This window comes from Triturus cristatus, chromosome 7, assembly GCF_964204655.1.
Source record: "Triturus cristatus chromosome 7, aTriCri1.1, whole genome shotgun sequence".
NCBI lineage: Eukaryota > Metazoa > Chordata > Amphibia > Caudata > Salamandridae > Triturus > Triturus cristatus.
In genome coordinates, this window is record NC_140590.1 from 808,924,195 (window position 1) to 808,950,641 (window position 26,447).

Below are 26,447 nucleotides of genomic sequence, written 5' to 3' on the forward strand. Positions count from 1 at the left end.
TCCATATGCTTTCTTGTGCGTGAATGCTTCTTTATTTTTTCAGACAAATGCTTCAAGTCTGTTACTCCTTGATTTGTCCAAGTAAACTCACCACCAAACAGCAAGCAGGGGAAGCAGAACAGAGAATTTCTTAATGGGCACCCTGTAAGCCAATCAGCTTTTGTGTACCAGGCGTTTGAGAATGTACGTGTGGACATTTTTCCTCTGTCCTGGGAAGTTTGCTGTAGTTTTAGGTCAGGCCGATGAGGTCCCAATTGCTTTAAATCTATTTTCTCGTGAAGTGGCCGTGCCTGGAATGACCTTGTAATCAGCTCTTGTACTGTATTCATGATGACGATGCTGGCCTTACCAATATATATTAAAGAAACCTGCCAATAATCAAAGTACAACATATAAGGTGCGGTGCAATAATATAAAATTGCAGTATAAATACATATATCTTGTGCAGTATCGCAATAAATCTCCAACAGCTCCCCTTTGCACAACATGACTGCTAAAAATACAGCCTTACTGTCTGCTGCCTCTGTGTGCCATAGTGGTTGCTGAAGGCACTGAAACAGACACTGCTTGAGGGCTTTGAACAGGGCAAGGGATAGATAGTGCTGTTAACAACCGTTATTGCCCAAATCACAGGGCTAAGGGTGTTAGTAAATTCCATCCACTGAGGGTACAATGTTCAGAATGTGTGCCTACCCCAACCACCATGTACAGTGACCACACACATACCTCTAACTCCAATCTAAAAAAAAAATAGCATCAGTTTCCTTACCTTTAACTCTGGTGTTTGCTGGGTCGTAGCCGGGGTGAAAGAGCAGCAAAGGAGGTCTTGTTCTTCGCCTGAAATATGTCCAAAAATTTGGTAAGGGTTGTCAAGCTTTGGAAGGTGCTGAAAATAAAAATAACGTGCTGTAACTAGACAAGCATTGCTTTTCAAATACAAGTAATCCCAATGAATTTTACCAGCGTCAGTTCTTCAAGTTAACATAAAATAACTACAGTGTTCTTAAAATATTTATTTTGTTTGATGTTCGGGGAAACCAGACTTTTTTTAGTCTGCTACGTTAAAATTATCCATTGGAATCTGCTTACATTTAAATGTAATAATTATATGATTTTTAGCTTTCAGTATCTTTATGGAATATAATAGATCACAATTTTAAATTCAAATTATCCTTTAATCAATACATTAAGAAGTGCAGCAGAGAACCATAACTTGTGAAATAGTGTAAATATGTGCAAGAACCTATTCAGTCTCCGCTCCAGCAGTGTAGGCGGATCTACAGAACCCAGGCAGCGAGTGTATTGTGTAAGTGTGTTTGCGTCAGTAAATTCCTCTGTGCCTGAAACAAATAGAACACCGGGCTTAACTAATTGAGGCTAGTAGTCTGATTGCCGACTTTGGGGCTGGAAACCAGGGTTCGAGCCTCGGGTTCGCGTCCACATCCTGTGATTCTGGGCAAATCACTTAACCTCCCCGTGCCTGAATGTGTCCTTGTGTAATGTAACCGGTGCGTATGTACAGCGCCCCAATACCTTCGGGTCGAGTTCACGCTATATAAATCTGCATAAAAACAAAAGTGTGCAGTACCATGGGTTTATTTTTCCACAGAAAGCTTGGTCACTGACAGATAACACAAAACAGAGCCTTGAACCCACCCAAGAAACTGCACCTTGACGCAGCCTTACAGAAAAATGTAAGCTAAAGAATCTGAACAGTAGGAAAATCGGCGTGCTAATTTTGGTATCAAAGCTGAAGCGGAGCATAATTTACGTACACAGTTGCCACCTTCTTAACCCCCCCCCCCCCCCCCATATACTGTGTCCATCTCATGCAGGCTACAGTTAAGAATACAAAGTATGAGCGAGCAATGAGAAAGGTTTTCACACGTGATACTAGACAACTTGCTAGCACTGTGTTTTAGTGCCCAGGTAGAGAAGCCCAAGGGAACTGCCTCACAGCCAGCTGTACCCCATTTCCTCAGACCCAGAGCAATAACTCGTACCGGCCAGCAAAGCTCTCTCCGAACCGAACGTCATATTCATAAAGAGCACGGCCCGGGCTGCAAATTCAGCATCTCACTTTTTGAAAGCCGCAGGGATCCGTGCAGCGACAACAACGCCATTCCGTGCCACTGCCAACCCTAAAATGGCGGACGCCTCTGCGCACCGCCACTGCGTGAAGAGTGACTGTGTCAAGGTGAGGGGCACGCGTGAGAAACAAGCCAGCCTGGAAACTGGCCTGGTCTTGCAAACATGGTGAACACCACTAGTAGTTATCATTAAGATATTGGCTCCGAATGGATGGTAATCGTGTTCCATTGACAAAGCGCTGCCCTCCACAGTTACCATCTAGAGCTCGAGCCGTGTTAACACTCGGAGTAAATGCTCATGCATAAATGGATATTTAGATATGAGTGCCCTGAGGAAAAAGCCGAGACTAGAAAATACAAAGCTTTACTGGAAGCAGGAGCTGAAAGAAGCCGGTACTGTCAGAATATGTGCGTTTCTACACAGAAAGTGTTCGCTCCGACGGTACCAGGCATGTTTAGTAGCAAAGATTACCCCAACACTATCCAGGACCTTCGGTAAATAGTATTTCTTATCACTAAATAATAGACACTGCTGGCAGGCAGAGGCTCCAAATTATTGGAACCACAACATTTGAAACTTTAAATTAACATGTTACTTCAATGAATTGTGTTATGCGTCTAGGACTTGCCTTCGCACACACTTACTTTATGCAGTGATGGCCGAGAGAGCAGTTGCATTTCCATGTTGGCTGCCCGTGGCCTCCACTTGTCTGATGCCTGGCAGCCCCAGCTCACGTGGGCTGGCTCAGTGTCAGCTGAGAGCTGAAGTCAAGGGTCCCGGGCCGGCTTGCTCGGGCGCCGTCAAGACCGCGGTGGTCCCCGTGGGGTCCTCGGGGGTCGGACTCACGCTTAGTTGCAAAACCACAGGACTCATTTTAGAGCGAGCGGACTCAGTGCAGAATTCAACTGCGGCCCGGTGTCGTTAGCACATGCTGGGACTCGGAGGTTGGCCTAAGCAGTCAGTGAACCCCTATTAATTATCTGAACGCCACAACACCCCCTCCCCCCCCACACACACACGCACTTCTCTTGTACTGGTGACAGTGTGCACGGAGATGTCACACCACCTCAGTTTGCCTTCTTTGAGGAGTGCGCAGTCACCACATAAGCTTCTGGAAAAGCCTCCCATTCATGGTTTTTTTTGGGGGGGGGAGGGGGGGTGGCAAATGATACACGGCGCATAAACCTGGGTGAAACAGTCTTCGCCGGTGCACTCAGTGCAGCCGTGCACGCCTCGCCTCGGTTGGGAAATGCACGGCACATCCCTTGATTAAAATAAAGTGACGTATGGATTTTCACAGACACGGGACAGGAAGGAGGCAAGAGTGCAGCGGGCATTATGCAGATCCGAGAGTATTGCAGACCCGGGGCATCACTGCACTAGTACTCACCACCAATGGACAAGTCCGGAACAGTAGAGTACGCAAGGTGACAAGAGTTAATTGTCAGTCACCAGCACCACACCACGACAGTGACGAGTCCGACACACGAGGCACTCAGTCACACGACGGATCCTGACTCACTCCTGTAGTGTACGCACCGCCGCCACGAGGTTATGCAGACACAGACAGTGTGGCACCACCGCGTGCGTGATGACGCGACCGACTGCTGGAGTGCGCACCTCATGGCCAATCACTGTCACTGTGTTCAGACATAAGCCACAGTGATTGGCCATAGTTGCGCGGCACCCAATTAGCGGTTACTCGTAGGCTGCCACGGGTCTGAGAGACTGTATCAGGCTCTCAGCCAATCCAGAGACGCTGCATTAGCAGCGCCTGCCCTGGATTGGCGAAAGAGCACGGATAGGGCTCGCCCGGATACCGAGAGGGGGGCTGCTGCATGAGGCAACCCTCGGCTTCTCGGCCCCCTCCTCTCAGTAGTAGGCAGTAGCAGACAGTGCAGCGAATGCGCATGCTCGTGCTTGTCGTGAGACAAACTCGAGCATGCGCAATAAAATTGCGAGCCGCTGCCTGTCAACTGTGTCAGTGCTCGCCCCCGGCCCCACCCCCTTCATGTCCGACGCAACGCATCATTACATTGCCATTGCTGCCGGTCTGGGATTGATTTGCGTGCGTGTCGGACCGGACGGTAAGTGGGGCTCCGCCCCTGCGCCCCAATGGACGCACCGCCGCTGAGTAGAAGTGTCAAACAATCAGGAGACATGAAAAACAAGCCCATATCCTAGATACAGCATGTCTCGAAGAGACAGCGCAAGTGCTGCCTAGGTGAGGCTTAAAAAACAAAGGTACAAATGGAGTGCAACCTATCCCGTCCACGTTGCCCAAAATGAGCTCTGTTACAAGGCATTGTAATTAATTGCAATTTACACGTGTGAATAATTAGGAACCGATACACTCAAAGCTTTATCATGAAATACAGTTAGAAACCGACAAACGGACAATTAGAATGTTTGTGGAATTCTATAGCCACAACCACAGGAGGATGTGAAGAAGGGGGAGAAATAAAGGGAAGAGATTTATGATATAAATAGGGGTAAATAAAACAAACAACTGTGTGAGCTTTTCTTACATTTTTTAAAAAAGAAGCTTGCAGAAAGTTGGAGAATTGAGATATAGCATCTCTATGCCTTTGGATTGTTACAGCACGGAGAGTTAATTTTTAACTGTAGGGCAAGGCAAGGCACCCTCAAAGTGTCATTTGACGGCTGACTTTCCAGCAGCCCTGATCCACTAAGTGTATTTAAATCCTCATAGTCTGAATCTCTCAGTTGCAGTCTGAAACTTTTTGAAACAATCATTTTTAAGCATAATCCACAAACAGTGGTAAAAACTGGCAGGGAAAATATAAATGGTACCCTCTCCAAAGCATTTTGGACCAGTATCATTTCTGATTTGTCTTAAATATCACTTTCGGGGACTTGTGAGGGCCGCCCTCAAGAAATATATTCCATTGTTGATAAAAATGTAGTCTTATTACATAGGGTCAGTAATATTGGTGAGAGTGTTATGACTTAAATCTTATTGAGGGGGGGGGGGGTTTAGAGGTCTCCCTGAATATATTTTTGAAAGTGTTGTGGGAAAAGCTTTATTATAAAGCACAATGGGCCAATAGAGGCAGAAATGTCACAGTTCAAAGACCATTTTACAGGGAATAGTGAGGGTCTAACCCTATAACTCCTTTGACCTATTTCCACGGAGTAAAGTATGTTAAAGCTCTCTGGGCTAGTAACATTTGTCAGGAATTACATAACTTAAAGATGACTTTGTAGATGGGTTTGAGCACTGCTTCAAAGAAAATATTAATAGCACATGTATCCACGTTCCCAAAGTACGTGTTTGTCTTTAAGAAGTACTGGCACTCCCTTTAAAATGTTGCAGCCCTGTTGAAAAGTGCTTCTACTTTCACCTTTAAATTTAAGAACTGCAGGTACTCAGTACTTGTCAGTGTCAGCCCAATTAAAGCACCAGTTTGGGGAGTCACCACCAAAAACTGTTTAGACGTATTGCAGGAAATGCACCATTGTTGGTCAGTAACACTTGCTAGATCTGATGTTGTTTATTCACCTTTGATCACCATTTTACAGAGGTGTTTGGAGACACCCCACCCAAAAGAAAATTGGGAAATTTTGTAGGTAAAGGTAAATTTGAAATTGAATCTCATTAAGCCAGCAACACTGGCCATAATTTAAATGCCTCTTTACAAGGGTCTAAGTTAACAGGTACCTGGTACTGGCTTTAGCTTAATCACCAAGTTACAGAATCGTAGGTATATCTTTCCTAAATATTACATTTATAAATGTTGGTATTGGGGCATTTTAAAATGCATAGGACCAGTACTATCGACCAGAACTTGCAATAGCTTGACTACTTTATGGCTAAGGGAGAAGTAGAATATTGTGGTTTCCACCTGAGGATTTTTTTAATTACGTGCAAACCATGCATTTTAGCTGTGGATGAGTAACACCATTTAGAATTAGATATAATTTCCATACCACTATATGGCTGATGCTGAGACCGTGGGTTCTACCACAAAAGATTTTCTGGGGAACTATATTGTACATGGAGTGTTTTTTAAAACTCTTAGGGACATTGTGCTTGTACTGTTTGGCCAGTTAAATTCAGCCTGTTTAACAAACGCATATACTGTTTTAAAAAAAATCTACAGTAGAACACTTTTGGGCATCCGACTTAGGAATAGGGATTTTCTTTTTAATACTTGTCCTTAGAAATGTTAAATTATAAGCAGATAAACCAAGGTAGCTGCACCAAGTCAGAACTAAGGCGTTTTGCCAAATAATGTGGCAGTGAAGTGCTACTACTGCAACAGAGGGAAGTGTAAGCAATCGCTCAAGGCATTGAAGCAGAGCTGCCTCTTGGAGTGTTATTCTTTGAACAAATGAACACCAATGGTTGATGTACATCAGAATAAAAAGAACATTAGCACAGGTGTGCTTAGTGTTCTAGTATAATAAGATGAGAGGTGATGCAGGTCAGAATTGGGGTGTTTTAGCAGCACTTTATGGCTATTAGCTTGCCGTGCATTAGCATACCTATGGCGGTGCTGCATGTCAGAAATTAGTCAGAAATGTGAGCCAGCCGTGGGATGACTACCACAGTCAGTTGCTGAAGGCAATGTTCAGGCACATTGACAAAGTTGTATTTTGATCCCAGTGCAGTAATATGGAAGTGTTACAGTCAGGAATAATATAGTTCATACTTCAATTTGTAATGATTCACGAATTGTGTACAACAGGTATCATGTAACCTAATTTTATGATACACGTTTTATAATCTGCAGAAACATGAGAGGCAGAATCAGTGTTTCTGGGATGTCAGTCTGTGAACTGCACCGTGCACACCTATCTCAGCAGCAAAAGCTTAACAAACTGGATTTTTATGCTTGTTCATCAGCCGTGCCTTGCCTGGGCCCCACTGCTTGAATAGCAGGGATTGCTCAACGTGTCCTAATAGAGATGGTCTTAATAATTAAATAGTACGCATTAGAAGTGTGCGTCTCAGTAATGAAACGAGAGTGCTGCATATGAGGGGTGGGAATGTTCATATTTATTTTACCCAGCCATTAACCCTCTCTTGCCAGTCTTATTGGAATTTGTAAAAATCTCATATTGCTGTTGGCACAGTGCATGATCTTGAGCATGTGGTGGCACGACACTGCCTCCTATCACATCCTTATCAACAGACTTCACCAAACAGGGATCCAGGGAGACGCCCTCAGATGGATCACCTCACTGACAGAACCCAGAGAATCTGTCTCCTACTGTTCAATTCGAAGCCCAAGAAGATCATTTTCGGAATCCCTCAAGGATTGTTTCTCTGCCCCACCCTCTTCAACGCCTACATGACCCTCCTGGCTGACACCGTCAGATCACATAGAATCAACATCTATTACGCCAGCGACACCCAGCTCATCCTCCCACCTCCAAAGCCAACTTCCATAGATGCATGATGAAGATCAGGGATTAGATAAAGAACAACTGTCTTGAAAACAACACGGACAAGACGGAAGTCCTCATCTTTGGGAACAACACCTCGACATGGAACGAGACGCATGGTGACTCGTGGAACTCGGCCCACCCTCCCCCTGCTCCGACAGACCATGCCCGCAACCTCAGCATCATCCTGGATAGCAAGTTATCCATGAAGAAACAAGTCAACGCAGTCTCATCCACACACTTCGCATACTTCGTAAGATTTTCAAGTGGCCTTCAGCCAAAACCAGAAGAATCATCATGCAGGCCCTCATTGCCAGCAGATTCGACCATGGAAACACACACTATGTAGGAACTACTGCACGCCTCATGAAGAAACTCAAGACTATACAAAATTCAGTCGCAAGACACATCCTAGACCTCCCCAGATGAACCCACGTCACTCTCCATCTAAGAAACTTACACTGGATCCCAATTCAGAAGAGACGCCAGTTCAAGATGTTGACCCATGCCTACAAGACCCTGCACAACAAAGGTCCTGCGTACATCAACAAATGCTTTATTTTGTTGGGGAAGGGACCAAGTACTGTTTCTTTATGCTTTGGTTGTTTATCTGTTGTTTGGGGGACTATTTTTTTCGCCGTATGTCCTTGCAGTGCTGTCGAAAAGACGGTGTTAACATTATAACAGCTGTTCTGCCAGGTTTCAGTAGATTGCATCGGACATCAACGAATGCCATTACCAAAGCTGCTCTGACACAAATAAGATTTACGACTATTTACGTGCTTTTTATGTCTGCAGTAGCTGGAGTGGAGCTGTGGAGGCCAGCAGCAGTTCCTCCTTGCTTTAGCTGGGCGACAGAAACTGAAAAGAGAGCTGAATCAGTCACGACTCTTCCACTGAGTTACAGAGATCTTCTAAACAACCTAAAAGAACGTCTGGATTCTGTTAAAGATAAAGATACGGAGGCTGGTATAATGCTTCTCATAACTTTACTAATCCAACAGCAAATAGAGCACATCTAACTTTTATCTTAAGAAAAACTTCTGTACCCACAGGCTTTGTAATAAATGCAAACATACCCCTGCCCACAAGAATAGTCCCTTAGTCCATAATATTCCTGAGTAGGACTTCCACTTACTATTTTGTTTGATACAAAGTAACACTCTTCATAGACATCACATTTCCTCCTCCAATATTTTTAGTCTGTCTTCTGAACCTCACCTTAACATAGTTAACCAAAAGTAATTACATTCATCATTTCTGGGATGGATGAGGACAAAAATACATTCACACATAATTTCCACATGCACACATCTCTAAAGATGCTCATCCATGTTCTCCCACAAAACTTCTCTTCCAGTCCTACAGTTCTTTCCTTCTTATTTCTGAAGGGTGGTATAATACCTGCCTCAATATCTTTAATAGACTTTAGACTTTCTTTTATGTTGATTAGAAAAATCCCCATTCTATGTCAAGAAAAAGAGGGTTCTGTTGTGCTACTTTAAAGCTTTCTAAAAAGAACTTGAAGCTACACCCTCAACAGGTTTGATATACAACTCGTTAAATACTGAAACACCCAAATGATCTGCCGCATTCATGATATCATTCTAAACATGTACAGCCATTGCACCTTTAACAGATTGTGCTCCAAACATTATAGTAACCACACAAGCCTACTACATCACCCATTTAAACTATGTTTGCCAATATGGGTGAGGCCACTGCTTACTGAAGTATCTTCAAGTCAATCAATTACTTTCTAACTACAATAGTTATTTGCTCATATTATTTAGAGATTTCACCACACACAACTTTCTGTTTGCTGTAAAGGCCAGATAAGATACCAACCTAGAATTTGACACCTGATACTTTTTTTTTTGTGGAAAAAATTTTTATTTATCAAATGCACATACAGCTGAGCTCTGTATCCCAGAGTCTTCCAAAACATCAATGAACACTATCCTGACTTTGACAGTTTTCTCATATAATACCAAAATAATGAAGGGACGTGCATATGAAATACGACAAAATGAATCAACAAAACAAATAACACCCCCCACCCCACACCCCATCGCACTGTCAACCCAGCAAAATTTGCAAGTATGATCGGAGCACCAGTTCTACAATTGCTATGAAAAATGCCCAAGAGACACCCCGCAGCCCAATACACATATAATACAGGCCCCCCAAAGACAAGGGAGAAGACTACAACCCACACAATCCCTGCTCTGGAATGGGTTCCAATTCCAAGCCCCTGTAGTCCGCCCAGCGCTTCCAGATTCTGTGATGTTTACGCCTCGAGGCCCATAAAGAAATCCAGTCCTGCCTTCCATACCGAGACGGATGGTGCGGCAGTCACCTTCCAGGCCTTAGCAATGTCGCGCTTGGCAAGGGTGAAACCCAGGAGCATCAGGTGGCGCTTGTAGATGTTACCCCCTATATCATCCATAACATGCAGGAGTACTAATTTAGGGGAACGGGGGAGATCCCAACCCAGGACCTCTGAGAGGCATGCCAGTACACCCCTCCAAAACCTAGCTAGCGCAGAACAATCCCATATAGTATGCAGCAGAGTACTCTCTTCATGCAGGCAGCGGAGACATCCCGAGGATGCCACTAAACCAGCCCTGTACAGTCTGACTCTGGTAAAATAGACCCTATGGAGATATTTAAACTGAATGAGTCGGAGGCTCATAGCAATAGCCGCCCCGCGCGGGGAGGCCAGGGCCTCCGTCCAGTCCTCCTCCTTGAGTGAGCCCACATCCTCCCCCCATACCCCGCGGAGACGCTGCAAAGAAGGAGAGCAGTGCATGACCAGGGACTGGTAAATCCTAGAAATGTCATGGTCATACAGGTCCCCCATGAAAACTTTCGCCTCTACCGGACTAAAGTCGGCCAACTCCTCCAGGCCCACCAAGCTAGGGGAGAGAGCATGCCGAAATTGCAAATATTTAAAAAATTGAGTACACTGCATTTGAAAGTCCTTCTGCAAGCCCTGAAATGATTTCAGGACGGGTCCCCTCATAACATCCCCCAGGGTGGAGATCCCGATTGCATCCCTATCTTGGAAGCCAGGCAAGGCCGCCAACTGCGGCAGACGTCCATTGCGCCATAACGGCATCTCTCGAGTTAGGCGATTCCACCAGCCCATCCTCTGCAATGCCTGCCGCTAAACCTGAAACACCAGCTGTGTCACACTCGGCAGAGAGCACCGCAAGGGCGCAAAATAGAGGACCGTATGTAGCGAGTGATCACCCATCAAATATCGCTCCAAGGATAAGCCGGGTCTGACCGATCGCCATACCACCATTCATTGAGAACCAACAGGTGTGAGGCCATATAGTACGATAGAATGTCCGAGGTAGGGAGTCCCCCACAATACGTGGTTTTGAAGCACGTATGGAGAGCAACCCTGACAACCCCCCCCACCCCATAGAAACTGGCTCAAGACCGCATTAACCTAGCGGAACCAACCCGGAGATATAGGATATGGATGATTTTGCAACTGATAAAGCAGACGTGGAAGAGAAACCATTTTGAAGATGGCTAAGCGACCATATATAGATAGGGGCATGTGGGACCAAACTTTAAGATCTTCACGCACCCTGTTCCACACCGGCACCACTTTCCCTTCCCAGGTAATCGACCGCGCGTCTGAGAGAAACACAGCCAAATATTTCAGCCCCCCCACGTGCCACCTGAATCGCGGAGGCCCAGGCACCAGGGTCTGCCCCTCCACCCAGGACCCAAAGGGTAGACTTTCACTCATTCATATAAAGGCCAGTAGTCTCCCCGAACACCTACATGATACACAGCAACCGCGGGCCAGTCCTATCCAGCTGAGTAAGGAAAAACAGCACATTGTCCGCATATAAGTCTATACGAACCGACAGTCCGTTGGCCCATTCAAGTAGGCCACTTGTGCATCAATACGCACCCATGCGGCCAGAGGCTCCATTGCCAGGGCGAACAAATATGGGGACAGGGGGCACCCCTGCCTGGTGCCTCGACCAATGGGAAAGACCGACGAGACAGAACCCGCCACGCGCACCGACGCCGTTATGTCCGTGTAGAGTAAAGTCAGATAGTAGAGAAAACGAGGTCCTAGATTCAGTCTGCGGAGGAGGGCAAATAAATACTCCCAGCTCAGTGAATCAAAAGCTCGATCCATATCTGCGAGCAATAAGGCCGCGTGTACCCCCAAACTCCCGGCTGCCGCAATTGCTGCATGAGCTCTACGGATATTGTTGCGGGTCGCCCGCTGTGGCATAAACCCGGCTTGGTCCGGATGGACAATAGAAGAAACATGGTGATGGAGGCGATTAGCCAGCGCCTTGGCCAGAACCTCAGCCTAAACATTGAGAAGGGAGATGGGACGGTAAGATGCTTGGTGTTCTGGAGGCCTGCCAGGTTTGTGGAAAACCACCACCTCAGCATGCCGCCAGTCTCTGGGCAAACGACCAAGCTCCCTGGCCTCCTCCACAACCTTGCAATAATGGGGACCAAGCTGCTGGAAATACAGTTTAAAGAATTCATTCGGGAAGCTATTGGGACCCGGTGCCTTACCAGGCCGCAGCTCCTGGAGAGCAGAATTCAGTTCATCCGCTGAAAATGGACAGTCAAGGTCCGCGCTTACCTCGTCGGTCAGAGCCCTGGGTGGAAGATCATCCAAAAATCGCCCAATATCCGCTGCCGACACACATTCCCAGGGAACATAGAGGTTCGCATAATAGACAGCGAAGCTTTCTGCGATGGCCGACGGATCTGAGATCAGTATCCCATCGGAATCGACAATTCCGGGGAGGACCAGGGAGCCCGTCGCCCCTTGACACAATCTATGTAAGAGTTTGCTCGACTTGTCCCCCCACTGATAAATCCTGCTTCGGGTTGCCAGCCATGCCTGACGGGCCTCATCTAACAAGAGGGATGAGTAAGCCCGTTCTGCCAACAGCAGCTGACGGCGGACCAGCTGCCCCCCCTCATCTCTACTACGCGCATCTAGGTCCAAGACTTTAGCTTCTGCTTGAATGAGAGATTCCCTATGGGCCCTACACAGTAGGAGATGTCTACCCCGCAAAGTGTGGGCTTCATCGCCTCCCACAAAGACGCCGCCGCCGAAACCGATACCATATTGCGCAACAAATACTGGTCCACGGCATCCCCCATGTGTTCCCTATACTCAGCGTTTTGGAGATTCCATGTGGAAAGACACCACCGGAAAGGTCCGCGAGCAAGGCCAGCACGCAGGGTGATGGCTACATGCGAGTGATCAGAAAGCCCTTGAGGGAGAATATCCACCTCCGCCACCCTGCCAGCATCCCCCGGGACACAAAACTATAATGAAGACGAGAAAAGGAGTTGTGGACTGCCGAGAGATAAGTGAATCCCAGGGTCCCGCCATGTAACCGACGCCATGGGTCATCCCAATCCTGGCCCACTACGAGGTAATGAAGCTTGGTGGGATTACGAACCGTCGGGGCCCCATTGGCCTCCACCTGTCAAGAGCCAGATCTAACACATCATTCCAGGCCCCGCCCACCACTGCCAGGCCCTCCGGGATCTCTGACCACACGGTCACTAGTTTCTCTACAGAACCCCAGGATAACGGCAGTGGGGCATAGACGCTACCCAATATCGTGGACTCACCCCTCAACGTACCCTGGAGAAAAAGATATCTGCCCTGTGCATCACCCCACGTTCTAATGTGGATATAAGGGACTCGTCTGTGGATCAAGACTGCCACCCCCTGGATCCTCGCACAAAGCCTGCATGTTAACACTTGTATATATCCGAAGTGCTGAAAACAGAGTGCTTTAGTCCCCATAAGGTGTATCTCTTGCAGCATAAGGACGTCAGCGCTGGCGCGCTTAGCCTGCTTAAGGATGGCTCCATGCTTAATCTTATCTAGTATACTACAAAACAATGTTCACAAGGAACTAATTTAAAAATAATCATCTATCGCATACAACATCAATAGTTGTGTTTGAATTAATCTCTCATAGAACTAACATGAAGTCAATACTAAACACAGTAAGCCTACACAGAACCTTTCATAATTTACCAAGCCTCAGCCGAGGTCTTTTATTTAACACAAATTTTTAGATCACATATAAAAACATATTATATATACATTACTCCTCTCTTTCTTACATTCGCAGTGCAAAGTGAACCCCAGTGAAGAAAACCATAACCTCACAAACATGAATAAACAAAAAATAATGAAGGTGCAAAAGGTTATTGGAAAAATTAACAAGGACAGTTTGTAAATAATATATGATAATTCAGTCAAAGCTGTCTCTTATTTCGTTTGTCGACGGCGTTTCGACCCACTTCTAAATACCGGGTCTCATCAGGACTGTAAATATGGGGACTGGTGGAGGGAAGAAAAAAGAGGGCGAGTATAACTATATTGGAATCAAGATACTAATATATACAGTTAAAAACTTTAAAGGTATTGTGAATTGTTACTTTATGGCTTACCAGTTTTTAGCATACATTAGTCCATCTCGGATCCAGTATGCAAAAGAATGAGCAAAATAAAGTTTTGTGTCCAAACCTGTAGGTAAGGAACATATATGTATTTTAATTCATGGTGTAAATTCAATTGTGACGTTAATCATCGAATCACCACGGTGTGGAATATTTAAATGTACTTACTTTGACTTTTTTAACAAAATATTTTATATTATTTTTCATCCACGGATAATGGTCAAATGGTAGACCGAATATATGGCGAGACACGCTTCCCTACAAATAAGGAATAGGTGTTGTTAATTGTATTTCATGAATATTCAATCATGGGGGTCCTAAAGTAACACCACGGTGTCGTGAATTCCTTTAAAACCACTTACTTGGGCTTTATATTAATATTCCTCCATGATTCAGAGGTGCCCCAACTATTCAGGGAGATACGACCTGTTCTTATCTCGACTTTTCTGTAATGTATCGAAAGAGTTAATCAATACATGACTCACCACAGAGTCTCCACGCTGAAGCAGCGACTGCCATTACTTACATGTCCAATTATCTGCAGAGAAGGAAACGTAGTCCGTAGTCAGGAAGGGCAGTAAACATTTGGCCCTAAACTCAGTGCGCGATTAATCCGTGTCGTGCCAGTAGCGGAATGAATCTCGCTGGCTCCCAGACCCGGAAGTGAGTGAGAACTTTATCTATCAATACCGGCCGGAGAAAGGAGAGCAATAACAGCGGCCATCTTGTAGTGGCTAACGGTGTTCCACTACTCAAAAAATGAAATGATGAAATCGCATATGCTTAAATGATCAAATCCTAATCATGAAAATGCACAAATATTGTACCTAAAAGCGACATATCAGGTAACTTTTTTCATTTACGAAACGTCCTGGTCTATGTCTTAAGGGACCGATTTTGGTGAAGAAAATCGTGGCCATTTTGGATTGGGAAAAACGAAAAGGGGAGAAACTTCCCAGTTATCTAGTTAACAATACAAAACAGTGAGAAAGATGTATTACATATGGCATTTACATGGATACATGCTAAAATACAATAATTACTGATGCAGGACCAATTCCCCATGCAGGGTCAAATCAGTTTGTGATACAATTCCCATTAATGTCATAATACAATCATAGTTTATCAATTCACATCATTATCCCATTGTAACAGCCATGTTTGCATATACGACAATTTCAACACACAAAAAATTGATTTTTCTATTTTTTGAAAACATTTTCCTATCAATTCACATCTCGCTAGTATGACATTTGCTGAGATCAAGACATGTACTCCTACCTAGTTTGGTCTAGATGTTATACAGAGATTTACTCATTGACTGAACCCTGTCAAATATTCAGTGTAGACTAATGAATTTTCGCCACTCCTCAAGATTATTTAGACCTTTTTTGATAGACCCACACTTGTCTATCCATTTACATTCCAAAGTCTGGAGAATCAGGGACATGTCACCACCTCTGCGTGGAAGTGTAGCTTTCTCCACCACCTGCCAAGTTAGATCATTGGCTGTGTGGTCCTTTTCAATAAAGTGATCGACCAAAGGGGCATTCAACACTTTGCACCGGATTCGGCTCCTATGTTGGCCGATCCGCGCTTTTACTGGTTGCATAGTTTGTCCTATATAAATTAGATCACACGGACACCAAATGCAGTAAATGACATTAGAGGTTGAGCAATTTGTTAGATCATGCAGTTTGGTCTTGATGTCGCCATGTTCAAAGAATTTTGTCTCTCTTGTGAGGCTACAGGCCACGCAGTTCCCGCATTTATAATGCCCTGTCACCGCTGGTAATGACCAAAGTTCTTGTATGCTCCTTTCGTTTTTAAACACACTCGTGTCTGAGTGAACCAGGTGATCTCTGATATTTTTTCCTTTTTTAAAAGAAAATAGGGGCATTTCTTTGCAGCAATCTAAAGTGTTCAGGGTGGACCAATGTTTTTTGATTATCCGTTGTATCTGTGTGCTCCAAGGGCAGAAGGTGGTGACACACACAACTTTTTTTATTGGTTCTCTCACCGTTTTCTCCAACAAAACCTCCCTAGGACTAAACCAGGCCCTCTTCATTGAGGTTTTAACCAATCTCTTGGGATATCCTCTTTCACGTAACCTAGAACTCAAAAGGTTGGCTTCTGTGAAGAAATCCTGTTTCTCTGTGCAATTTCGTCTCAACCTCAGAAATTGGCCATACGGTAGGCCATCTCTGAGGGACCTAGGATGGAGGTCCCCACAGAATTTATCATCGATCTGTTAAACATTGCCCTGACCAAAAATTATTTTAGGTTCAATTCTGACTACTACCAGCAATGTTCAGGTACATCAATGAGTGCAATTTTTGCCCCAAATTTGGCAAATCTTTACGTTGGAGACCTAGAAGAAAAGTATATCATCAATACCAACAATCCCTTCCATACTAACATCAAGTGTTGGAAAAGATATATAGATGATATCTTCTTCGTATGGGTAGACACTGAAGATCTGGATAAATTCATAACATACTTACACACCTGCCAGTCTGCACTCACTTTCACCTATTACAAAAATAAAGAAATGGTACCTTTCTTAGACCTTAAAATCAGATGTCGAGGTGACCACCTAAATGTTACACTGTATCGAAAACCGATGGACAGGAACACACTATTGCATTATAACAGTTTCCATCCTAGGTCCCTCAGAGATGGCCTACCGTATGGCCAATTTCTGAGGTTGAGACGAAATTGCACAGAGAAACAGGATTTCTTCACAGAAGCCAACCTTTTGAGTTCTAGGTTACGTGAAAGAGGATATCCCAAGAGATTGGTTAAAACCTCAATGAAGAGGGCCTGGTTTAGTCCTAGGGAGGTTTTGTTGGAGAAAACGGTGAGAGAACCAATAAAAAAAGTTGTGTGTGTCACCACCTTCTGCCCTTGGAGCACACAGATACAACGGATAATCAAAAAACATTGGTCCACCCTGAACACTTTAGATTGCTGCAAAGAAATGCCCCTATTTTCTTTTAAAAAAGGAAAAAATATCAGAGATCACCTGGTTCACTCAGACACGAGTGTGTTTAAAAACGAAAGGAGCATACAAGAACTTTGGTCATTACCAGCGGTGACAGGGCATTATAAATGCGGGAACTGCGTGGCCTGTAGCCTCACAAGAGAGACAAAATTCTTTGAACATGGCGACATCAAGACCAAACTGCATGATCTAACAAATTGCTCAACCTCTAATGTCATTTACTGCATTTGGTGTCCGTGTGATCTAATTTATATAGGACAAACTATGCAACCAGTAAAAGCGCGGATCGGCCAACATAGGAGCCGAATCCGGTGCAAAGTGTTGAATGCCCCTTTGGTCGATCACTTTATTGAAAAGGACCACACAGCCAATGATCTAACTTGGCAGGTGGTGGAGAAAGCTACACTTCCACGCAGAGGTGGTGACATGTCCCTGATTCTCCAGACTTTGGAATGTAAATGGATAGACAAGTGTGGGTCTATAAAAAAAGGTCTCAATAATCTTGAGGAGTGGCGAAAATTCATTAGTCTACACTGAATATTTGACAGGGTTCAGTCAATGAGTAAATCTCTGTATAACATCTAGACCAAACTAGGTAGGAGTACATGTCTTGATCTCAGCAAATGTCATACTAGCGAGATGTGAATTGATAGGAAAATGTTTTCAAAAAATAGAAAAATCGATTTTTTGTGTGTTGAAATTGTCGTATATGCAAACATGGCTGTTACAATGGGATAATGGTGTGAATTGATAAACTATGATTGTATTATGACATTAATGGGAATTGTATCACAAACTGATTTGACCCTGCATGGGGAATTGGTCCTGCATCAGTAATTATTGTATTTTAGCATGTATCCATGTAAATGCCATATGTAATACATCTTTCTCACTGTTTTGTATTGTTAACTAGATAACTGGGAAGTTTCTCCCCTTTTCGTTTTTCCCAATCCAAAATGGCCACGATTTTCTTCACCAAAATCGGTCCCTTAAGACATAGACCAGGATGTTTCGTAAATGAAAAAAGTTACCTGATATGTCGCTTTTAGGTACAATATTTGTGCATTTTCATGATTAGGATTTGATCATTTAAGCATATGCGATTTCATCATTTCATATTTTGAGTAGTGGAACACCGTTAGCCACTACAAGATGGCCGCTGTTATTGCTCTCCTTTCTCCGGCCGGGATTGATAGATAAAGTTCTCACTCACTTCCGGGTCTGGGAGCCAGCGAGATTCATTCCGCTACTGGCACGACACGGATTAATCGCGCACTGAGTTTAGGGCCAAATGTTTACTGCCCTTCCTGACTACGGACTACGTTTCCTTCTCTGCAGATAATTGGACATGTAAGTAATGGCAGTCGCTGCTTCAGCGTGGAGACTCTGTGGTGAGTCATGTATTGATTAACTCTTTCGATACATTACAGAAAAGTCGAGATAAGAACAGGTCGTATCTCCCTGAATAGTTGGGGCACCTCTGAATCATGGAGGAATATTAATATAAAGCCCAAGTAAGTGGTTTTAAAGGAATTCACGACACCGTGGTGTTACTTTAGGACCCCCATGATTGAATATTCATGAAATACAATTAACAACACCTATTCCTTATTTGTAGGGAAGCGTGTCTCGCCATATATTCGGTCTACCATTTGACCATTATCCGTGGATGAAAAATAATATAAAAAATTTTGTTAAAAAAGTCAAAGTAAGTACATTTAAATATTCCACACCGTGGTGATTCGATGATTAACGTCACAATTGAATTTACACCATGAATTAAAATACATATATGTTCCTTACCTACAGGTTTGGACACAAAACTTTATTTTGCTCATTCTTTTGCATACTGGATCCGAGATGGACTAATGTATGCTAAAAACTGGTAAGCCATAAAGTAACAATTCACAATACCTTTAAAGTTTTTAACTGTATATATTAGTATCTTGATTCCAATATAGTTATACTCGCCCTCTTTTTTCTTCCCTCCACCAGTCCCCATATTTACAGTCCTGATGAGACCCGGTATTTAGAAGTGGGTCGAAACGCCGTCGACAAACGAAATAAGAGACAGCTTTGACTGAATTATCATATATTATTTACAAACTGTCCTTGTTAATTTATCCAATAACCTTTTGCACCTTCATTATTTTTTGTTTATTCATGTTTGTGAGGTTATGGTTTTCTTCACTGGGGTTCACTTTGCACTGCGAATGTAAGAAAGAGAGGAGTAATGTATATATAATATGTTTTTATATGTGATCTAAAAATTTGTGTTAAATAAAAGACCTCGGCTGAGGCTTGGTAAATTATGAAAGGTTCTGTGTAGGCTTACTGTGTTTAGTATTGACTTCATGTTAGTTCTATGAGAGATTAATTCAAACACAACTATTGATGTTGTATGCGATAGATGATTATTTTTAAATTAGTTCCTTGTGAACATTGTTTTGTAGTACAGTGTACTTACCCGGTTCGCAGGGACATAAGGGTTGCTCTTGTAACTTTGAATAATAATCTTATCTAGCGCCCCTCTGACATTCCAGCTCAAAATGCGCAGGGACCCCGAGGAGTCTAATGGACTACCCACAATGGCGGCCATGCAAAAACATCAGAAACAGAATGGGCCCTGGTGGACCCAGACAAGCAACATAGCCCGGCCCGACCTCCAATTGAACAGTGCGATGAAAGAAGAACAACAATTCCCCTGAACACCCCAACCAACCCCCCGCCCCCACCCTATACCTCAAAAACAGTGAAGTACCTGTCGCGGCAGGCAGAGCAGGCAGACCCCAACAGGAAGTACCACCACTCACCCACCAATGGATCCCCAAACTACAGCCCATCATCCCTTAGCCCCTATCCCTGTCTGAAATAACAGACAGAGATAGTGGCCCTCATCGGGCTCCTCCGGCCACTTCTAACATCTCTAAGAACTATAAGTGTGCAGACACAGAAATAAATCAGTCAGCTGGTGCAGCCGGATCCGAGGCAGATACCACACGTGACGGAACATCACTGGATTTGGACCACTTCCTAGACCTGGAGCGGCGAGACCCCTTCACCCGGCCACCGGGCACGCTCCAGACTGCTCCGCTCGAGGACGAACCAGAGTCTCTCCCGGGCAGGGAGTGAGGGCGCAGCCGCACTGACTCATCAGTCCAACAGAAGACCTCCTCCAGGGAATAAAAAAAAATATGTGCGAGAACGATATAAAACCTGCAACCGGGCCGGGTAAAGCAAGGTATATGGGAGTTTGAATTCTCGCAGGCGGGCCTTCGCTGCGAGGAAAGATTGACGCTGTTGTTGGGTCTGCTTAGTGTAGTCAGGGAATATCAGGATACGGGGATTTTCATACAGCAAAGGTTCTTGGGCCCTGGCCTGCTTCAGGATCACATCACTATCGTGATAGTTAAGCAGCCTCGCAATCACCAGCCGCGGCCGAGCCCCCGGAGGAGGCTTCTGCGTCAGGGCCCTATGTGCATGCTCCACAACAAAGCATTTAGACAAGGAGTCGGGGGTAGCCAGCTCTCCAACCACTGGGTGAGAAACCTTGCCATGTATCCAGATTCACACCCCTCCAGAAAAACCAACAAAGCGGAGGTCCTTCACCCAAGACGCCAAACCTCGCTGAGCAATCTCCAGAGATGCCACTCGCTGCAGTGTCCTCACCACATCCTCCACTCCCGAGATTTGCGTCTCAGTTTCAGTGATGTGTGCCACCGCATTCCACAGGTCCTGGCGTAGCAACATCAACATAACGTCTGAACCCACTGCCCCTATTTTGGCATCCAGGGCATCCCTGGATTGGGGAAATCGCCACTAGGAGGGCAGCATTGTCTGGAACATTTCCCTGAGCCCCTCCCGCCACCACCGCAGATCCGCCAGGGCCAGCAAATTTGTCCAGCGTACTTTGCTTAGATGATCCCCCACCGGTTTTGTCTCTCGTCATGGCTGAGCAGCGTAGCAGCACAGGGGTGACACTGCCATCTGGCAGTGGTCCGTGCAGCTCGATCCAACTGCCGAAGCGGCCGCCTGCCAAGTTACCCTCTCCGAGTGTCCGGGCGCCAAGCGGCACCGCTCCACCCAGCCCGCCAACGATCCCCGGGTGGGTGAGTCTCAGTGCCCCGCAGTGAACCAGAGGGCAATGAGGGGTCCGCCAGGGCATCCAAAAGCACCGCACGGGCGCAGGTCAATATGTCTCAAAGCCTGGACCCCCGATGGTAGCCCACAGATACAAGAAGAGGCCTCCGGGACGAACAGGATGAGCCACAGGGCCACCCAAAGGAACCAGAAGGTTCAGTGGGCCGCGGTCACCATCCCATACCCCCACACGGTCCGATAGCACCGCCGATCCCCCGCACAGACCTGAAGATGACGAGGGGGGAAGAGAAAGCGGAGGATCCAGACCCACCAGATGAAGCAGCCCACCGCCAACGGCCCTCCGCAGCATGCCCCCGGGCCCAGCGGGGGATATGACCACTTACCCGGCAGCACCTGGGCCCTCCCCGCAGCCCGATCTGGCTGCCGAACAAAGAGGGGCGATCCCCGTGGAAACCAGGGATCGCCAGTGGCACAGTGCAAATGAGCAGGAGCACACCCGTGTATGTCGATGGATGGGCCAACCCCCGCAGCCCAGCACTCCACAAAGATGTGTCCGGGGGCCATGCACCAGGCCCCGGCCCCCCGATGCTGCACCAGGCAGAGCCCCAGGTTGGGCGGGCCTCGGCCGACCGCCGACACCACCAGGCTGGCCACAGGTGCCAATGGGGCCGCCACAGGATCTGCAACGGGCCGAGAGCTCCACTGACGGGCCGCCCAAGATGGCGGCAACAGCAACAATCGCCTCCCCTACCGTCTACACCCTCCCCCTCAGTCCGACTGACCGCCGAGCATTGCGGGGAGCGTCCGCAGGCAGTCAAAGTGGAGCAGGTTGGCTCGCTCCGCGCCACCAGCGGCGTGGGCCGCACCATCCACAGCCGCTCTGCCTCTACAGGATCTGCCGGCTGGGCCACACTCGAGGCCATGGTCTCGGCGCCGCCCGCAGGCCTCAGGGCCAAACTGTGCCACACCACTGCTGCAGGCTGGAACACCGGCCCGCTGACACCACCAACAAGCGTCGCCTCGTCTCCCAACCACCAGACACCGCAGGGGGGAGTTATTGTGGCCGAGGGAGCAGGATCAATGAAGGATACATGAAGAGCTGGACGGAGCCTACTTAGAACACGTCCGCCATGCTGGCTTGCTAAGCCACGCCCCCCCACCTGATACTTTTTGACATTAAATAAAATACAATATAATTGTAAGATAAGTATTCATTGTCTTCCTAAGATAATAGTAACTCAAAAACCTTATTCACATCCCACATATGTCTGTAATATGACTGATAAGGAATCTTTTCAGCTTTCAACAATCTACGTACAAGATGATGCTCACCCACAGGTGCTCCATCCACCTACGTATCTCCTGAAAAAACAGCTGACCCATAAGAATTCACTGTCCAGTATGCCCTTCCTTGTTGTGCCAATTCTGGCACAAATTCTGAAACATGCACTGCATGTGCCAAAGTGGGTTGTAGATTACTTTCCATACACCAGCTGGCCCATTAGTCCAGGCTATCCTATAGCTTTTGAGCATTGCAAGTGCCCAAGGCACTTTGATAAACTGCTCAAAAGACTAGGAAAGTATGTGGACGCCCCATCATTCCTGTGAATTCTCCATTACATTAGATTCAATAGGTTCTGTATTAGAGGATGCACTCCCCCACAGTGATTGTTCAACATGTATAGTTTGATGGCAGGATCACTAGTACTTGAACAAACAGTTACAAAATATCTGGGTTCCACTCTTGAGTTGGCCAAAATGGTGTAATCAAGATAAAGTCCGCTGCTCGTCTTTAGGCCTCTAACACAACTATTGGAATCATTCTGAATGAGAAAAATGCATAGTTCAGCTGAGTGGCCCACTTTTGAATGAAGGCATCAGTTTCCAATGCTTTTGGATGGGGTCTCCAGCAGAAAGAATGTTCAATCTGACAAATCAGCCTGGAAGCAAACAGATCTAAAAGATGTCAACCACCATCTGTCCCGAGAGCTTCCACTAAAGCTGGATCCAATCTCCAGTCGCTTGGGTCTTCAAACTTTCTTCACTCCCAATCTACTACCTCATTGTAGAGTCCCTACAGAAACTCCGCGCTCACTGATGTCTGGCAGTCCAAGCAAAAGTGCCTAAATCCCTTGTCAACATCCTTAGAATCTGTGTTTTTTGTTCCCATTTGGTTCTGATATACCTCGCAGCTGACTTTTTGTCTATTCTGACAAGAATCCAACATTTCTCTGTCACGCTCTTCCTTTCGTGAATGTCTTTACTGTGAAAGACCCTGCTAATAAATCTAAGTAGTTGATAGGAAGTCCTATCTCCTGCTCTGATCATAGACATCCTGCTGACATATTTCAGCAACTCGTCCTCCGCATACATGGATGGCATCTAATTTCACAACCATTTTTGGCCTCATGCTGAATACTGTTCAACCAATACAGGCCCCAATGTGAGTCAACCACCACCTCAACCCCATCTTGACTTCCTCTGACCATGGGACCAGGTCTGCAAATGAGAAGCCGCTTCTTAGATATATTTTTATTCTCTTTAATGCTCGATAGTGCAAATGCCCAGAGAATATCACCTACATTGAAACAGACTGTCTCCCCAACTATCCTGGCCTCATTCCTCAAGGAAATCTGTCACTAATTCAACACCGTCCTTATTTCTTTCTTTATCGCCTTAATCTATTTCCCAGGGAGCATCAATTGCACTCCAATTCAACACTGAGAAAATCTACACACTGGGATGGGTTTAGGACCAGTTTCTTTCAGTTTATCACTCACCATAAGCGCTGAAATAAGATAGCCAATGAACGGTTCTCCTGCAAAATTGTTTTGTCTTGTGCCATGAATAGCATGTCATCCAGTCTACTACTAGGGGCAGGGTCATGGCTAATATACCGCCCTAAGTGGTATAGGTATGCCCAGATTTGGATTCCATGCTCAGTGTCACTGGAGCCACACTGTACCTGGCTGATGAGCCCATAACTGGGTGAACTGGTCAAAGGTTGCTTGTGCTCTAGTTCAGGAAGGACATTGCTTGGCAATTCGTGCTGGACTGTTCCCATGAGGAGCAGGGTCAAGACTGATTTGCATATAGCTGGGTCCAAACTGAGGTGGCATGGTGAGCAAAAGAACGATGGGTTGGGATGCTATCCTAAGCAATTGCCAGTGGTTTGACAAACTGCAAGCATTTCTCCCATCATCTTTTGTGTGTTTCATGTGCACTTACAACTGCCATTTCAACCTGGCAAGATAAACCTCTTATCAGGCTCAGACCCTCTATTGATATAGATATAAGTCACCCCTCAGGTAGGTCCTGGAAAACTGAGGGGGCAGGGTACAATGTATTTAAAAGGCAAGACATTTACTTTTAAGTTTTACATGTCCTGGTATTGAAAAACGCTCACATTAGTTTTTCACTACTACAAGGCCTACCTCTCCGATACAATAACAGTGGGATTACCTTAGTCCATTGTCTAAGTGTAATTCCGAATTGTGAAGAGATAGACTTTCCCAGGTTTGGTGTCTCTGGAATCCTAATTTAAAATCCTAACATATGGTGAAGCCGGATTTTGAATTACAGTTCTGAAAATGCCACTTTTATAAAGTTGACATTTTCTTATTTAACCATTTGATGTCTGCTGCCTGAAACTGATCCCATGTCTGGGGTGGGTGACAGTTGGCCTTTGTGTATTCCTCTTAGAAAGCCACACACAATGGGAGCTTAGGGGGGACTTAATTGGCCATCCTTACATGATGAGAGGTGGAGCTGTATCCAAACTCACTCACACCTGAATAGGCTGGGCTCTGTCCCCACACCTTTAAAGGCTGCATACCCCCCTGTAGTGAGTCTGGAGCCAGGGCAGAAAGGGAGGACCTTTGCACTTCAGGTATGTCTTTGAGCCCCCTCCCCCACCACTTCAGTACACTTCTGGTCCTGTGAAGACTCTGCAGGAAGAAGGACTGGTGTGCTGCTGAAGGACTGCCACTCTGCTATACTGCTGCTTTGCTGGCCTCCTGTCTTGATGTGCTGCCCTGTTGCCTGCTGTTACCCTGCGTGGGCGAGAAGGATTGGCCCATCATCACTTGAACCCAGAGTAACTCCAAGGGCTAGCTGGCTGGCCTCCTGATTTAATGTCTCGAGACATAAAAGACCTCCAACCACACCACTCTGCACCTGGACTCTGCCATCTGTGAGTCTGCTCTGCGAAGTGATGCCACCCCAGGCCTTTACCCTTGAAGTGGGCCCAAGGTGCTTGTTCTAGTTCGACTGCTGCATGAATCAGACCTGACACATCACCTGAGGAGCCGACTGATGTGGGCATCACGGTCTGTAGTTCAGGAAACTGGGATTGTTTTGCCCAGAAATCCAGGAGATGACGTTTGACTAAATTGTTGCCCTAGAGATATTGAGACAGACCTTTTATCTGTACTGCAAGATAAGCAGCCATTCTAAGCCACTCCTGCCTTATTTCCTGTGCTATTCTGTCAGAGATTTCTCTCTTCCACCCATAAAGGGTATCTGCTGGAGCTGTGGATATAGCGCTATGGATATAGCCCTATCTACATTTAGAACCTTATAGGGGAGCTCTGTTTTAGTTCAGAGTGGTCCACCAGGAGCAAGATTTCCCTCAGGATATACCCCTTGTCACCCTGTTATTGATGTTGTTAGTGCTCTGAAGAAGGTGTGACCAAGATTGTGGGTCTCCACCGAAATGCGTGTCAGAGCATTACTAGAAAACAGGACGTGATTATTAGGAAATTTAATGGATGATATATCAAGCAATGATTTTTAAGAAACAAACTTATTACATATCTGTATGCAAAATAACTGAATATTGATATATTTCCCGCTCTCTTTTATATATGTTTTATATCACTGTGTTTCGTTATCAATTGTCTTTGTGCTTTTATCAACTTGTTGGTCTGTTGGTTTTTGGTATGTGTAAGGATGTCTGCTGAACGAATGCGGTGTGAGCTGCATGGGTGATGAGATTGAGCATCAGTGGGGGTATGTCTATAGTCACTCCTGTGTGTAGGGTATTTCCCTTTCTTTTTTTTATGGATCTTTGGAATGTCTTATGTTGTGATATGTATGGATATATGAATATTTCTATGGATATGACCACAATTAACAATTTATATTTGTGATAAAACTTTGGATGATGAAATTGATTCCTTATGTGCCTTTTGAACGCAATTGCTAAAAAGATATACATATATATATACTATGACTTCGAGATAACTTGGTAAGCATCCTTGAAGTATGATGAGAATTCTTCAGGCATTTATTCTATGTTTTTGCTCGTGCATTTCTTCCTCTGTTTCTTCTACCTGTTATTTGTTCGATC